The sequence below is a fragment of the Panthera onca genome, chromosome D1, assembly GCF_046562875.1.
Source record: "Panthera onca isolate mPanOnc1 chromosome D1, mPanOnc1 haplotype 2, whole genome shotgun sequence".
NCBI classification, from domain to species: Eukaryota; Metazoa; Chordata; class Mammalia; order Carnivora; family Felidae; genus Panthera; species Panthera onca.
The window spans coordinates 17,609,465-17,621,882 of NC_138348.1; the positions used below are offsets into that span (position 1 = coordinate 17,609,465).

General features: G+C 52.4%; 1 long non-coding RNA gene across 3 annotated transcripts in view; it reads right to left on the reverse strand.

Annotated features, from left to right (window-relative positions):
- The window catches only part of LOC132661685 (uncharacterized), a 97,677-nt gene that overhangs the window by 11,353 nt on the left and 73,906 nt on the right, over positions 1-12,418 (reverse strand). For all 3 annotated transcript variants that reach the window (XR_013550196.2, XR_013550199.2, XR_013550197.2), the window contains exon 3: positions 3,041-3,147. This is a non-coding gene — a long non-coding RNA (uncharacterized LOC132661685). The remainder of the gene's footprint in view (positions 1-3,040; positions 3,148-12,418) is intronic.

Consider the following 12,418-nt stretch of genomic DNA (forward strand, 5'->3'; position numbering starts at 1 on the left):
GCTCCGCTCCTGGAATAGATCTCGGCCAACGCTGGCCTTAATTGTGTGTGTTTGATAAATGGCTCTGCTAGATCTCCTCCGGGCGGCAGCTGCAGACCTGAGTCAGGATGGAAAAGCCCACGAGGAAGGTTAGGAGCACAGAGTCCAGGCTGGGCTAAGGATGCAGGGCCCCTGCCCCCTCCAACCCAGGGCGCTGGGGACGGGGCAGCCCGCTCATCACCCCTCGGCAGCCGCTCTTGGGGAGTTAGTAGGAGTGGCAATCAGAGAGAGCCTACAAGGATCCTTGGAGAACTGCCCCCCCCCCCCCCCCCCGACTCTTATTTTCACAAATGAGGACGGTGAGGCCCAGAATGGTTAAGTGACTTGTCCGGGGACACACAGCTGATAAAAGGCAGGCTTGAAACTCAAATTTAGACCTTCTGCCTCCCCACTGGCCCACTCTGCCTCATTCCGCAGCCCCCCAGCCAAGGTGCTTCCTCCTCTGGGCGAACTGGACTTGCCGACAAGGTTGAATTGCCCTCTGCCAACCTTCTCCCTTCTGAAATGCTTCTGGGAAGCATTTCCCGTGACGCCCAGTCATGGGAGCTCAACCCCTGGAGCTTTTATTTATTTTCCATGTGACTTGGGGTGATTTGCAACTTCTTCGAGCCTCGGCTTCCCCATCTGTGAAATGGGGACGCTGCAAATTGTAACTGACCTCGCGAGACAGATGTGGGACATACGACAGCGCAGTGTATTGAGCAGAGTGGGGGCACAGGGTAAACTCAATGCTAGCCTTACTGTTCCTGGTCTCAGTGGACAAAACATTCAATGCTTGAATGTAAAGATCTAATTGGCTTTATTAGGCGATTTATGAATCAGGCAGCGTCCCACCTAGCAAGTAGAGGGGAGCTCCAAGGAGTTGTATAAAATGGATGGTTTTTAGAGGAAGGTCAGCGGGGCAAGGAAGTTACTAGCAAAAGGAAAGGAGCCATTGTTTCAGGCAAGGTGGCTTTCTGTTAGGGGGAAAAGCAGAGAGGATCTTATCATGCAGATTACCTCATCTGGGCCGAAGGAGGTGGGGGAGATAGCGAGGGCCCTGTGACAGATTACCTCATTGGCAATGCCCAGAAGTTTCCCGACTGACTGGTTAAGAACTACATTTCGGGGGGAGGTTGAAACTACAGTTAGGTTAGGTATTAAGCCTGGGTTTGATGACCGGGCCTCCCATAAGTGATTCTATCTTATGCTGGTGGTTTTCTTTTTAACACTAGTCAGGGTTCTTGGGGCTTCCTTATACGGCTGGGCGGTTTGCACACTGCACAAAGGTACTCAGCAAGAATAAGTGGGGCTGAAATGCAGCCTGTATTCACCCCCCGCCCCCCAAGCTGTGGACCCTTGGAACTCTTGTCTGTCCCCAGGAGTTGCCATTCTAATTCACCTACCCAGCAGCCCGGTATGCCCTGGCCATAATTGGAAACGTACAGGGCAGGACTCCAAACTACTTTCATCTGGAGGCCGCAGTGCCTGAATTCCACCATTTAAGCTTCCCCTTGGGCCCCATGGTCATTCTTGATGTTCCAAAAATCCCACTTAAAGTGAAACATCCTCCGGAACACTAACACCCTAAAAATAATGATGCCTTATCATCATTTTCATTATCCTGGTCACCATTATTTCAAACCTTGAGTGGAGGGGCTTCCCTGCAGCCGGAGGCAGGAAAAGCCCTCCGGATGGGGCAGCGGAAGGAGCCAGAAGGAGCCGGGAGTGGGGAGCAGGGCGCCGAGGTGTGAGGCAGGCCACGGCAGAGGCCCAGACTTCTGCCTTCCCCATTTTGTTTAAGCCCGACTCCAGCAGGAGGAACAGGCCGACTGGGGCCCCACCAACAGCCACGGCAGCAAAGGCTCTGATTTACGGGGAGCCCCACTCCAAGGAGCAGTATTAACGCCAGTGATGAAGCTGTAGTCCCAGAAGCAGCTCCATTTTAAGGGGAGTGAGGGACACATTCCACGGGACTGAATCTGCAATGGTGAGATTTCAGACAAGGGAGAGAGGCCTTGGGGAGGAGATTATGCGCCCCGGGTCCTTCAAATCACACCCCAGAGGTGGCTGTCAGCATCATGGGTACAGAAGGTCTGTCTTGCAGGTGGGCTTCAAATGACACTGCAGAGGTGGGGCGTCTTAGGCCAGAGCCCCCAGGCGCCGACCTGACCCGAGGTTTCCCATGGGAGTGATTTATCAAGCAAGTGCTCCCCCGAGGAAGCCGCCGGGCAGTTGGGACAACAGGAAGGGAAGCTGAAGAAGGCCGGCAAGGATGTGACCTCAGGTCCCATCACAGTGGGGGCAGGGGCAGCTTCAGCTGGCAGGGACATCTGGGGGTGTAAGTGAGGCCCCGAGGTAAGGCGGCTGGAACTTTCAGATGCCGAACCCATTAGTCACTAGCGAAGTGCAGCCCAGGGAGGGGCTGCAGGATGTAAATCCCTGGGATTTCTGGTTTCTGGCCTCGCAGCAAAGGGGCAGAGCTGGAGGACAGGACAGTCCTCAAGAAAAGAGACAGGGGCACTGGCTGCTGGAAGGGAGAGCACACACTGAAGCCCAGCACCCACTTCCGGGTCCCCTTGCCCCCATAAAGGGGGTAAAAGGTAACAGGATCAGCGCTGGGCGCCTACAGTATCTGGTGTCTGATGGATGGGGCAAGGGGGGGTGGAATCTTAAATGCCCCCCACCCCAGCCCCCGTGGAGGAGTCTTTGCTCCAGGAACGAAAAGTTTTCTAATATTCCAGGTCCAATTTTCCACTCTCCCCGTGCTCTAGGAAACATGCTCTGTGTCCCACTCTCTCCTTGTTGAAATCCCAAGATCACGGGCAGATGGACAGGTGGGTTCACCCTGAGGGCCTCGATGCTGGGAGGCTCTACCTTAAGCATCCAGGTCCTAGGCTACCATGGCTCTCTAGCTGCTGCTTTCTCTCTCTCTCTCTGTTTGGAATGACTATTGTTTGCAAATGTTATCGAGTAGAGTCGGATCACTAACGTAATTCAAAAAAAAAAAAATCTCACACACCTCAGAAAAGGGGAGCATCACAGACACGCGTGCTGCAACCGATTTTCCGGCTCCCTGGGCCCCCCTGCAGCGAGGGCTGCGGTCTTCACACCAGTGCCCAGGCCAGCCTGGAAAAGAGCAGGATAAATGGAGCTGCCGAAGTTGGTTAAATAACAAAAACTCAACCGAGTACGTTTTAAAGATCTAATTGGCTTTATTAATCGATTCATGAATCCGGCAGCGGCCCATCTAGCAAGTAGAGGGAACAGAAGATGAAAGGTTTTCGGAGGTAGAGAAGGAGCGGAGGAAAGGAAATTGTTAGCAAAGAATCCACGGTTTGAGGCCAGGCAGGTTGCCCTCCTAGAGGGCACAGAACGGGTCTAAAATAAATTTCCCGGTGCTGGTCAGGGAATTCCCACGTTGACTGGTTAAAGGTTACATTCCTGGGGGGTTGAAACTGCAGTTAGTTTAGGTATTAAGTCTCGGTTTACCGACTTGGGGTCTTAACCTACGTGACGCCACTTTGGGCCTTCAGTTTTCTTTTTAACAGGGTGAAGGATTGCTCTCCATTTGCCCTGGGACTAAACTGCCCCCCAAACTCCCAACGCAGGTGTATTGGGTTGAACGGATCCCCTCCCCTCCGAACCGATGTCAACCCAGAACCTCAGAACGTGATCTTTTTTTGAAAACAGGCTCTTTGCCAACGCAGGTGGTTAGGAGGACGTCGTACTGGTGTAAGTTGGGCTCTACATCCAGTACCACTCTGGTGTCCCCGTAAGAAACGACAGGGGCATACGCAGGGGGAAGCCAAGCGAGGGCGCAGGCAGACTGGGGTGATGTGTCTACAAGCCAGGGTGCGTTCGTGGATCGCCAGCGCACTCCAGAAGCTGGGAGAGGGCGGTGGTGGGACACATTCTGCCCCAGGCTCCAGAAGGAACCCATCCCGACAGCACCTGCATTTTGTTTTTTTTTTTGTTTTTTTTTTAATTTTTTTTTAACGTTTATTTATTTTTGGGACAGAGAGAGACAGAGCATGAACGGGGGAGGGGCAGAGAGAGAGGGAGACACAGAATCGGAAGCAGGCTCCAGGCTCTGAGCCATCAGCCCAGAGCCTGACGCGGGGCTCGAACTCACGAACCGCGAGATCGTGACCTGAGCCGAAGTCGGACGCTCAACCGACTGAGCCACCCAGGCGCCCCAGCACCTGCATTTTGGACTTCTAGCCTCCAGGACCGTGAAAGAAAAAGTTCCTGTTGTTTGAGGCCATCCAGTTGATGTTATTTGTCCAGGCGGCCGGAGGACAGGAGGGTAAGAAGAATAGGAGGGGCGGGGAGGGGTGTCAGCACTCAGCCCCCCAGGAGACTCACGCCTCCAGGCTCCAGGAGGCCCGAGGAAAAGCTCACCCGGGCCCCTCTCCCTGACTGCGGTACCCCTTTGCCCGAGGCCGGAGAGAACTTTGTACCCTTTAGATTCCACCCCCCACCCCGCCCCAGACCCTGAGACACAGGGACCCGTTTGGATCTGCCAGTGCATGGAAGAGTCTAGTTTCTTTTTCTTTTCTTTTTTACATTTATTGATTTTTGAGAGACAGAGAGAGACAGCGTGAGCGGGGGAAGGGCAGAGAGAGAGGGAGATACAGAGTCCGAAGCAGGCTCCAGGCTCTGAGCTGCCAGCACAGAGCCCGACGCGGGGCTCGAACCCACAGACCGTGAGATCATGACCTGAGCCGAAGTTGGACGCTTAACCGACTGAGCTACCCAGGCTCCCCGGAAGACTCTAGTTTCTAACTGGATCTCCTGAGACCCTGGGGGTAGGCTGGACGTGTGAGTCGGGTTTTCCAAGGCAGCAGAACCAATAGAATGTGCATGTATATACATATATATGTACATATGTATACCTATACTATATAGATATAGGGAGAGAGAGAGATTTATTTTAAGGAATTGGCTCATTTGATTAGGGAGGCTGACAAGTTCAAAAGCTGCAGGATGGGCTGACAGACAGGAGACCCAGGAAAGAGCTGATATTGTGATTCAAGTCTGAAGATCACCCGCTAGGATTCCCTCTTGCTCAGGGGAGGTCAGTCCTCTGTTCTATTCAGACCTTCAACTGATTGGATGAGGCCCACCCATCTTATGGGGAGCATTGTGCTTTCATCGAAGTCCACTGATGTAAATGTTCATCTCACCCAAAAACACCCTCACAGAAACATCCAGAATGTTGTTTTACCGAATAGCTGGGCACTTTGGCCCAGCCAAGTGGGCACATAAAATTAGCCATCACAGTGGCTATGATCTGCCTTCTAGAGAAAGGAAAACTAAGACCCAGAGAGGGCGAGTGATTTACCCAAGGTCACAAAGCAAATTAGCTGTGATTAGGAGTTATAAAAAGGAGGTTGGGCTGACAATGAAAAAAAATGGATTCAATTCACATCCCCTCTGGGCCAGAGCTTTAAATCTTTGTGGCGTTCCTGCACAGATGCAATGAACGAGGATAAACATATCCCCTCGGGATCCGCATTCGTGTGGTACATTTTGCTTTTATGAAATCCCGCAAGGCAGGAAAAACAGAGGCCACCGTGGAATGAACATTGTTTTGTGCCAGCAACCATAGTGGTGACAGTAAATCATCTCAGTGACGCTCTGAAGTGACTATCGTTGCCCCCATTTTCTCGACGAGGAGACTGAGGCTCCGAGCACTGAGGAAGCTGCTGAAGCCTCATAGCTAATAGGTTGTCTGCCTGGCTCCAGAGTCTTCCCCCTTATCTGTGACCCACTCTCGTCCTCAACACGTCCTAAGCCCGTGCTTTGGGCAGTGAACCGTGACTTCCAGAGCACGGCTGGGCATGTGGCTTCGTCTGGTTCTCAGAGCAGCCCTGTGGGGGAACAGCAACGGGTTCCGTCTTTCGGAGCAGGACCCCAGGCGTGGGGAGGTTAACTGACTTGTCCAGCCTCCCATAGCTCACCAGTGTCTTGCCCAGAGCGGAACTTGCAGCAGACCTGATGTTGGGGGTAAGAAATCACAGCTCCACCATTAGCTGGGTGTCTGCTGTGTTTGAAATATACTATCGTCTTATTTTCTTAAATTTATTTTAAATATTTATTTTTGAGAGAGGGAGAGAGGGAGAGAGCACATGTGCGCGCACACATGCTGGGGAGGGGCAGAGAAAGACAGGGAGACACAGAATCCGAAGCAGGCTCCAGGCTCTGAGCTGTCAGCACAGAGTCCGATGCGGGGCTCGAACCCACGAACCGTGGGATCAGGACCCGAGCCGAAGTCGGATACTTCACCGACTGAGCCACCCAGGCGCCCCAAGGATTCAAGGATTCGGCATTTTGCAGTGTCATTTCACTTAATCCTCCCTACAAGGCCATGAGGTAGGCAAAGGTATGACTCCCATTTTACAGACGAAGAAACTGAGGCCCTCAGAGGTCAAGTAACTTGCCCAAGGTCACACAGCTACCAAGTATACACGGCTGGGGTTTTGATGCAGGAAGCCTGACGCCAAAGCCCAGAGCCTCACCCAGTGTCCTGGGACGCGTTCATTCACTCGTTCCTTCAATAATCTACGCGGTCTCGGTGCCGAGGTGATATGCTCTCTCCTTCTGTTTTCCTTTTCTTTCCCCACCATAGGGAAGTAGATAAGGGGTAGGCCTATACACTCAGCCTTGAACTCTCTCGATTTGAACCTGTTGGTCTCCCAGTGGGGGATGACGACCACCAACGAGCAGACAAAAGCCTTCAGAGAGTGGAAGGGTGAGAACAAAGCAATTGAGGGAGGCCTGAGGACAAGGGAAAGTCCTGTTTAGGGTGGAACCTTTCTGGGCGAAGCTCTCTGAGTGACAAGGAAGACCCAAGAACAGGGGTAGCTGGGAAAAAGAATATTCCAGGTAAGAGCAAAAGCAAGGGCAAGGGCCCCGGGGTAGGAACGAGGTGTTGTGTTGGATGGGCAGTCGTGGCCCGGGTGGAGAAGCCTGGTGAGAAATGAGAAGGCTCTGAGACGGGGCGAGTGAGAAGTCCGGGAGGCCTGGTCGCACAGGGCCGTTGCTTCAGATGTTCTTGGTGCCGGCAGTCATTTCTCCCGCCCACCCCCCTTTATGTGGCAGAAGCCTGTCCTCGTTCGGATGCTCCTCTGTCTTCATCCCACAACTCGGGCTCTTTAGTCTAAGACGGAGGTTGGCCAACTTTGAAGGGCCCAGATAGTAAAGATTTGGGGGGTGGAGAGCCATATGGTCCCCGGTGGCCACGCCTCCTCTAAGCTTGTGCCCACACTCTGGAGGCAGAATCCCGCCTTAAGAGAAAGACTCCCCTACAGGGCTCTCTGTCTCTCTCCAAAGTACACGAGAACTTAAGAGGTAGTCGCCCAAACCCTGTGGACTGGTGTGAGGGTGCCCATTAGGCAGCACACCAACAAGTGGGCAAGCTGGGCTCTCAGCAAACTTTATTCACATGAGGCGAGAGAAGGGTTGCTGGTGCTGACGGGCAAGGGGGTACCTATAGGAGCAAACCCTTGAGAAGGTGACCACCTGTCCCTTCAGCCCATGCCGTCTCCTTCTGCGCTCCCCCTCTGAGCCAAGCTCTCTCCCTTCTAAGCATCCCCACCGGACCTGAGGAACCACAGTGCCCTCCACTTTGGGACACAGGTGACTTCATGCCACACACACCCAACCCTCCTGGAGCTGCTGAGTGGGCCATGCCCACAGGAGTAGGAGGCAAGGGCGTGGGGTCGGCAGGGATTTCTTTCTTCCTTTTTTTTTTGTTTTTTGGTTTTTTATGTTTATATTTATTTTTGAGACAGAGAGAGACAGAGCATGAGCGGGGGAGGGGCAGAAAGAGAGGGAGACGCAGAATCCAAAGCGAGCTCCAGGCTCCGAGCTGTCAGCACAGAGCCCGATGCGGGGCTCGAACTCGTCAACCGCAAGATCATGACCTGAGCTTTCAGACGCTCAACCGCCTGAGCCACCCAGGCACCCCTTGGAGTGGGGCCAGGGCATCCTCAGGACACACCCCCTGCCTCTTCCCACCCCACCCACTTTTGGCCTTTTCCCTCTCTGACAAAAAAGAGGCAATGGAGCACAGGCAGAGGGAAGGAAGGAGGAAGGGAGCCCCTCTCCCCGCTCTGGCAGCTCCCGCAGCGAACCTTCCACACATGACAGATGCTTACGGCTTTAGACAATGAAACGGATCATCGCCTTCTATCTTAAGCTGGGGTCATTACCCCTCAATTCTGCAGAGGCGCATCCGAGGCGTAATTTTTTGCTGTTTGCATATGAGATCATTTCAATTAAAGAGAACTGGAAACATTTCCCTCCATTTCTTTAGCAAACAGAGCCTTATTGCCTTCCCACCCAAAAAAGCAAAGAAGCCAATATTACGATCTAAAAACAAAAACAAAAACAAAAACAAAATAACTCTTAAGCAGAGATGGGTGGGCTGTGGGGGGAAAGGACATTTGTACGTATAGGGATTTTATCAGGAAAAACACATCTGTCACCTTCTGCTATAAGTCACTGAGCAGTGGAACTAATCGAAGTCATCTAACTAACACAGTGGGATCACCCTTCTTTGCTCCTTAGTGCTCCTCAGATCGTCGGCCAGTCTGATTTGGTGCCAGGAAGACTATTCCATTTGGTGGAAAGGAAGTGACTCGGGAACTGGCACCACTACCCCCCCCCCGCCCCGTCCCCCGCAGTCACCGGGTCACAAGAACCACTGGGGTTGATTGCTAAAATATGGAGTGTTACGCTCTGCCCTTGAGAATAGAATCTCCAGGGAAGGGCGCCGGAGAATCAGTATCTTTAACATTTACTCCCGGCGGGTGCAGGGGGGGTTCGGTGTATGATATAAATGATGCGTAGGCAGGGCGGGGAGGTTGCCTGGATTGAGAGGTCAGGAGAAGCCAAAGTCATAAGGCAACAGAGCCCAGAAATCAGCAGATACCTCGAGGTAGGAAAAAGAGTTGAAGGTGAAGACGCCAGGTTGTGAAGGGAGAAACAGACCCATAAAGAGCGTAGCTGACTCAGTCGAGTGGAGAGAAGCCTTGGAAGGAAAGCACGCGACGTTAGCCCGTGCAAGAGGGAGCAAAAGCAAGTGTGCCAACCAGAAAGAAGGTGGCGTAATGGTTATCAGCAGGCAAAGTAAAATGCAAGATTAAAAGCACACATCCGTGCAAAGAGGCACGTCAGGCGATGCAGGGCATAGTTTGCAGAGAAGACGTTATGGTCACAGACAACACAGCCTCGAATACAAGGGCCACAGATACAATTGAAGTGGGAGATCTTGAGCCCGCCCTTTTCAGCACTGGACAGATCCAGTCCATCAAAAAGCTGTCGGTTTTGGTAGCCACTCACCCTATGTGGCTTTTGAGCACTTGAAATACGGCGAGTTGAGATGTGCAGAAAGAAGGAGATATAAATACCAGATCCCAAAGACTGGTTAAAACAAACAAACAAAAAAGAAAGACAGAAATAAAGAAAGAATGTGAAGTATCTCATGAGCGCTTTTCATGTGGACCGTTTGCGGAAACGATGGCATTTTGGGTGTATCAGCAAATCGAGGTCATATGTGTCGGTTTGAACTTTTTTGGTACGGCCGATAGAAAATGCCAAATTACATATGGGGCCTGCACTGTTTTCCTCCCGGATGGCGCTGATGCAGAGGAACCAAATATATGCCGCAAGTGGGTCTTCGATTTGTTATTTATAAGATGAAAAAAAAACAACAACAAATCCTACTGGCAGGGTTGTTGTAAGGACTAAGTGGGATAGCCTAGTGTCCCGTTTTCTGAAAAGATAAAATTAAAAGCCAAACAGAGGTGAAGGGGGCCCACTCATTTTGCCTCCTGTCCCTGCGCCCCGTGCACACAGAACGATCAGTGAAAACTCTTGAGGCAGAGCTCCCCGGGGAGACAGAGTCCGGTTGGAGGGGGGTGTGCCGGAAGTGAAGATTTCCATCCCTGGGGATTCTACTCTGTGGCTTTCAGCTGGACGCTACTCCAGAGGCCTCACACCGCCTCGACTTGGGACGGCTTCTCCTCTCTAGATGCCTTAGAAACAAGACATTGAACTTCAGCCGCTCTCAGGGAAAATTGCAGACGATTGCCACGGCACAGTCCCAGCAAGTTCGAGCCAGAGGGCCCCTGGGTAGTCATCTTGTACAGTTGAGATAACCGAGTTGTCCCAGTGGATCTGGAGTATTCCTGGTTGTAGCACCGAGAGTCCCACGTTCCAGGAAACCTCTCAGTCCCGAGCCACCTAGGACGATCGGTACTCCAGGGGTGAAGGTCCTCACGTCCAGGTTTCACAGACCTTGCCTTGTGAGAAGAATCGCCACGGGACATTTGTTAAGATACAGATCCCCGGACCCACCTCCTCCTTCAGAATCACTAGGGCCACAGCCCCAAATTGGGACCCCCCCCCCCTCCCAACTCCACAGGCGTCTCGACATCCAGTCAGTTTCGGGAACACAAATGGGAACAATTGTTGTGTTATGCGGATGGGGAAACTGAGGTCCAGAGAGGGGCACTTGGGTGAAATCGATACCTTTAAAGGGCCTCCTTCCTCATAATGATTCCAAATGACGGTATAAAATGGGCTGTAAAGCAGGTATAAGAAAGTTAAACAACATTCCGATGTTCCCTCGTGGAGTCTATTTGATTGAACTTTTTTTAATATAAAAAGCATTTTGTAGGTGTCCTCCTCCTTTGCTGGTGCTCATGGCCCAGACTTGGTCTCTCTCCTGGATGGTTCATCCTCAGGCAGTGCCCAGGTGGACGGCCCGGACCCCAGGACCTTGCCATGACAAGTGGTACCTGAAACCACAGCTGTTTAGAGAGCTCTGGGTTCTCTCCCCAACCTGGGAAGCGGGGTTTCTGCTCGGGCCTGCCCAAGGCATGGGATGTCCCTCTGACACACTCCTTCTAGGTCCTTCCTGACACAGGTAGTACCCAAGGATAGTGCAGGGTGAGGAGCTCCTCCTGAAACACTTGTGTGGAAATAGGGGCTGGTAGGGAGAAAGTGGAGGGACCCGGACCCCATGAATCCTCTGTCACTGCAGGACACCATAGGGTAAATGTTAGGACCCTTTGGTTACCAGTTGAGTGAAACGAGAGTCATCTTTTAAAAAAATTTTTTTTATTAATTTATTTCTTAATGTTTATTTATTTTTGAGAGGGAGAGAGAGACAGAGTGTGAGTCAGGGGAGGGGCAGCGAGAGAGGGAGACACAGAATCCGAAGCAGGATCCAGGTTTCGAGCTGTCAGCACAGAGCCCTATGCGGGGCTCGAACTCGCAAACTGCGAGATCACGACCCGAGCCGAAGTCGGACGCTTAACCGACTGAGCCACCCAGGTGCCCCGAAAACAGAGTCATCTTTTGCAATACACAGACTACTTACTCTGTGTCCTTTTCCTGCTCAGTCACGCTCAGTCAAGCCTGATATTCCCGTCGCTTGGTCTCTCGGTTGCCAGATTTTTCCTTTCTTGGAAAGGAAACGGCGTGTGGCATGGAATAGCTCTTGCTCTGGGGCTAGACGAAGTGGGTCCAAAGTCCAGCTTTGCCACCTACCGGCAAATCACTTAGCCCCCCTGGATTTCACAGCTCCCGAGTGAAACGAGGCAACAGCACCAGTCCTTCAGCATCACTACGAGGATTAAAGGTACAGTAGGTAAACGTCTCAGGCGCACGGTCGGAATCCATAAATAATAGTAGCTGCATAATCATCACGATGTCCATCAAAGTGCCTGGTGTATATTAAGGGCTTGGCTCCTGTCTCTGAGACAGACTCCACTCCCCAGTGACCCCGAGTCCCCAAGGGGAGAGTCTACACAAATAAAAAGAAAGGTATGCAAACAGACAAGCAAAGACATCCAGGCAGTTGGTGTTTTCTGGCTGTGAGGCCTGCCCTAGTTTATTTTGGCAGCTGCCTCCGCCATCAGTATGGAGGCAGAAATGGCAGTAAAACAAATGGATCAACCAAGGAGGGGAGGCTGTTTGGTTCCAGCTTCCAAAGGAGAACCCAGCTGTCCCTGCGGTTGAGATGTGATGGGTCCCTAGGTTCAGATCCGGCCTTCACATGCTTGCCCTCCATATAGAGGGATGTTTCCAAGATCGCTGGGCTGGGAGGAGTTCAGGTCGTTGTGCTAAATTCGGGGGTAGCCAGCCATATATTTGCTCGTGATCCCGCAGTCTGGTCTGGGCGCAGTGGCTCTACCAAAGGTCATCTGGAGTCATTCTTGCGTGGCTGCATTCATACGATGGTTTGGGACCGAGATCCAGGACAGGCTCTTGGACGTGTCCGGTGACTCAAGGTGCTTCGGTTGAGATGGCTGAGGTGGCAGGGGGAGGGCATCTCTCTCCACGTGGCCTCTAGTCCTCAAGGAGCCCAACCCTGGCTTCCTTG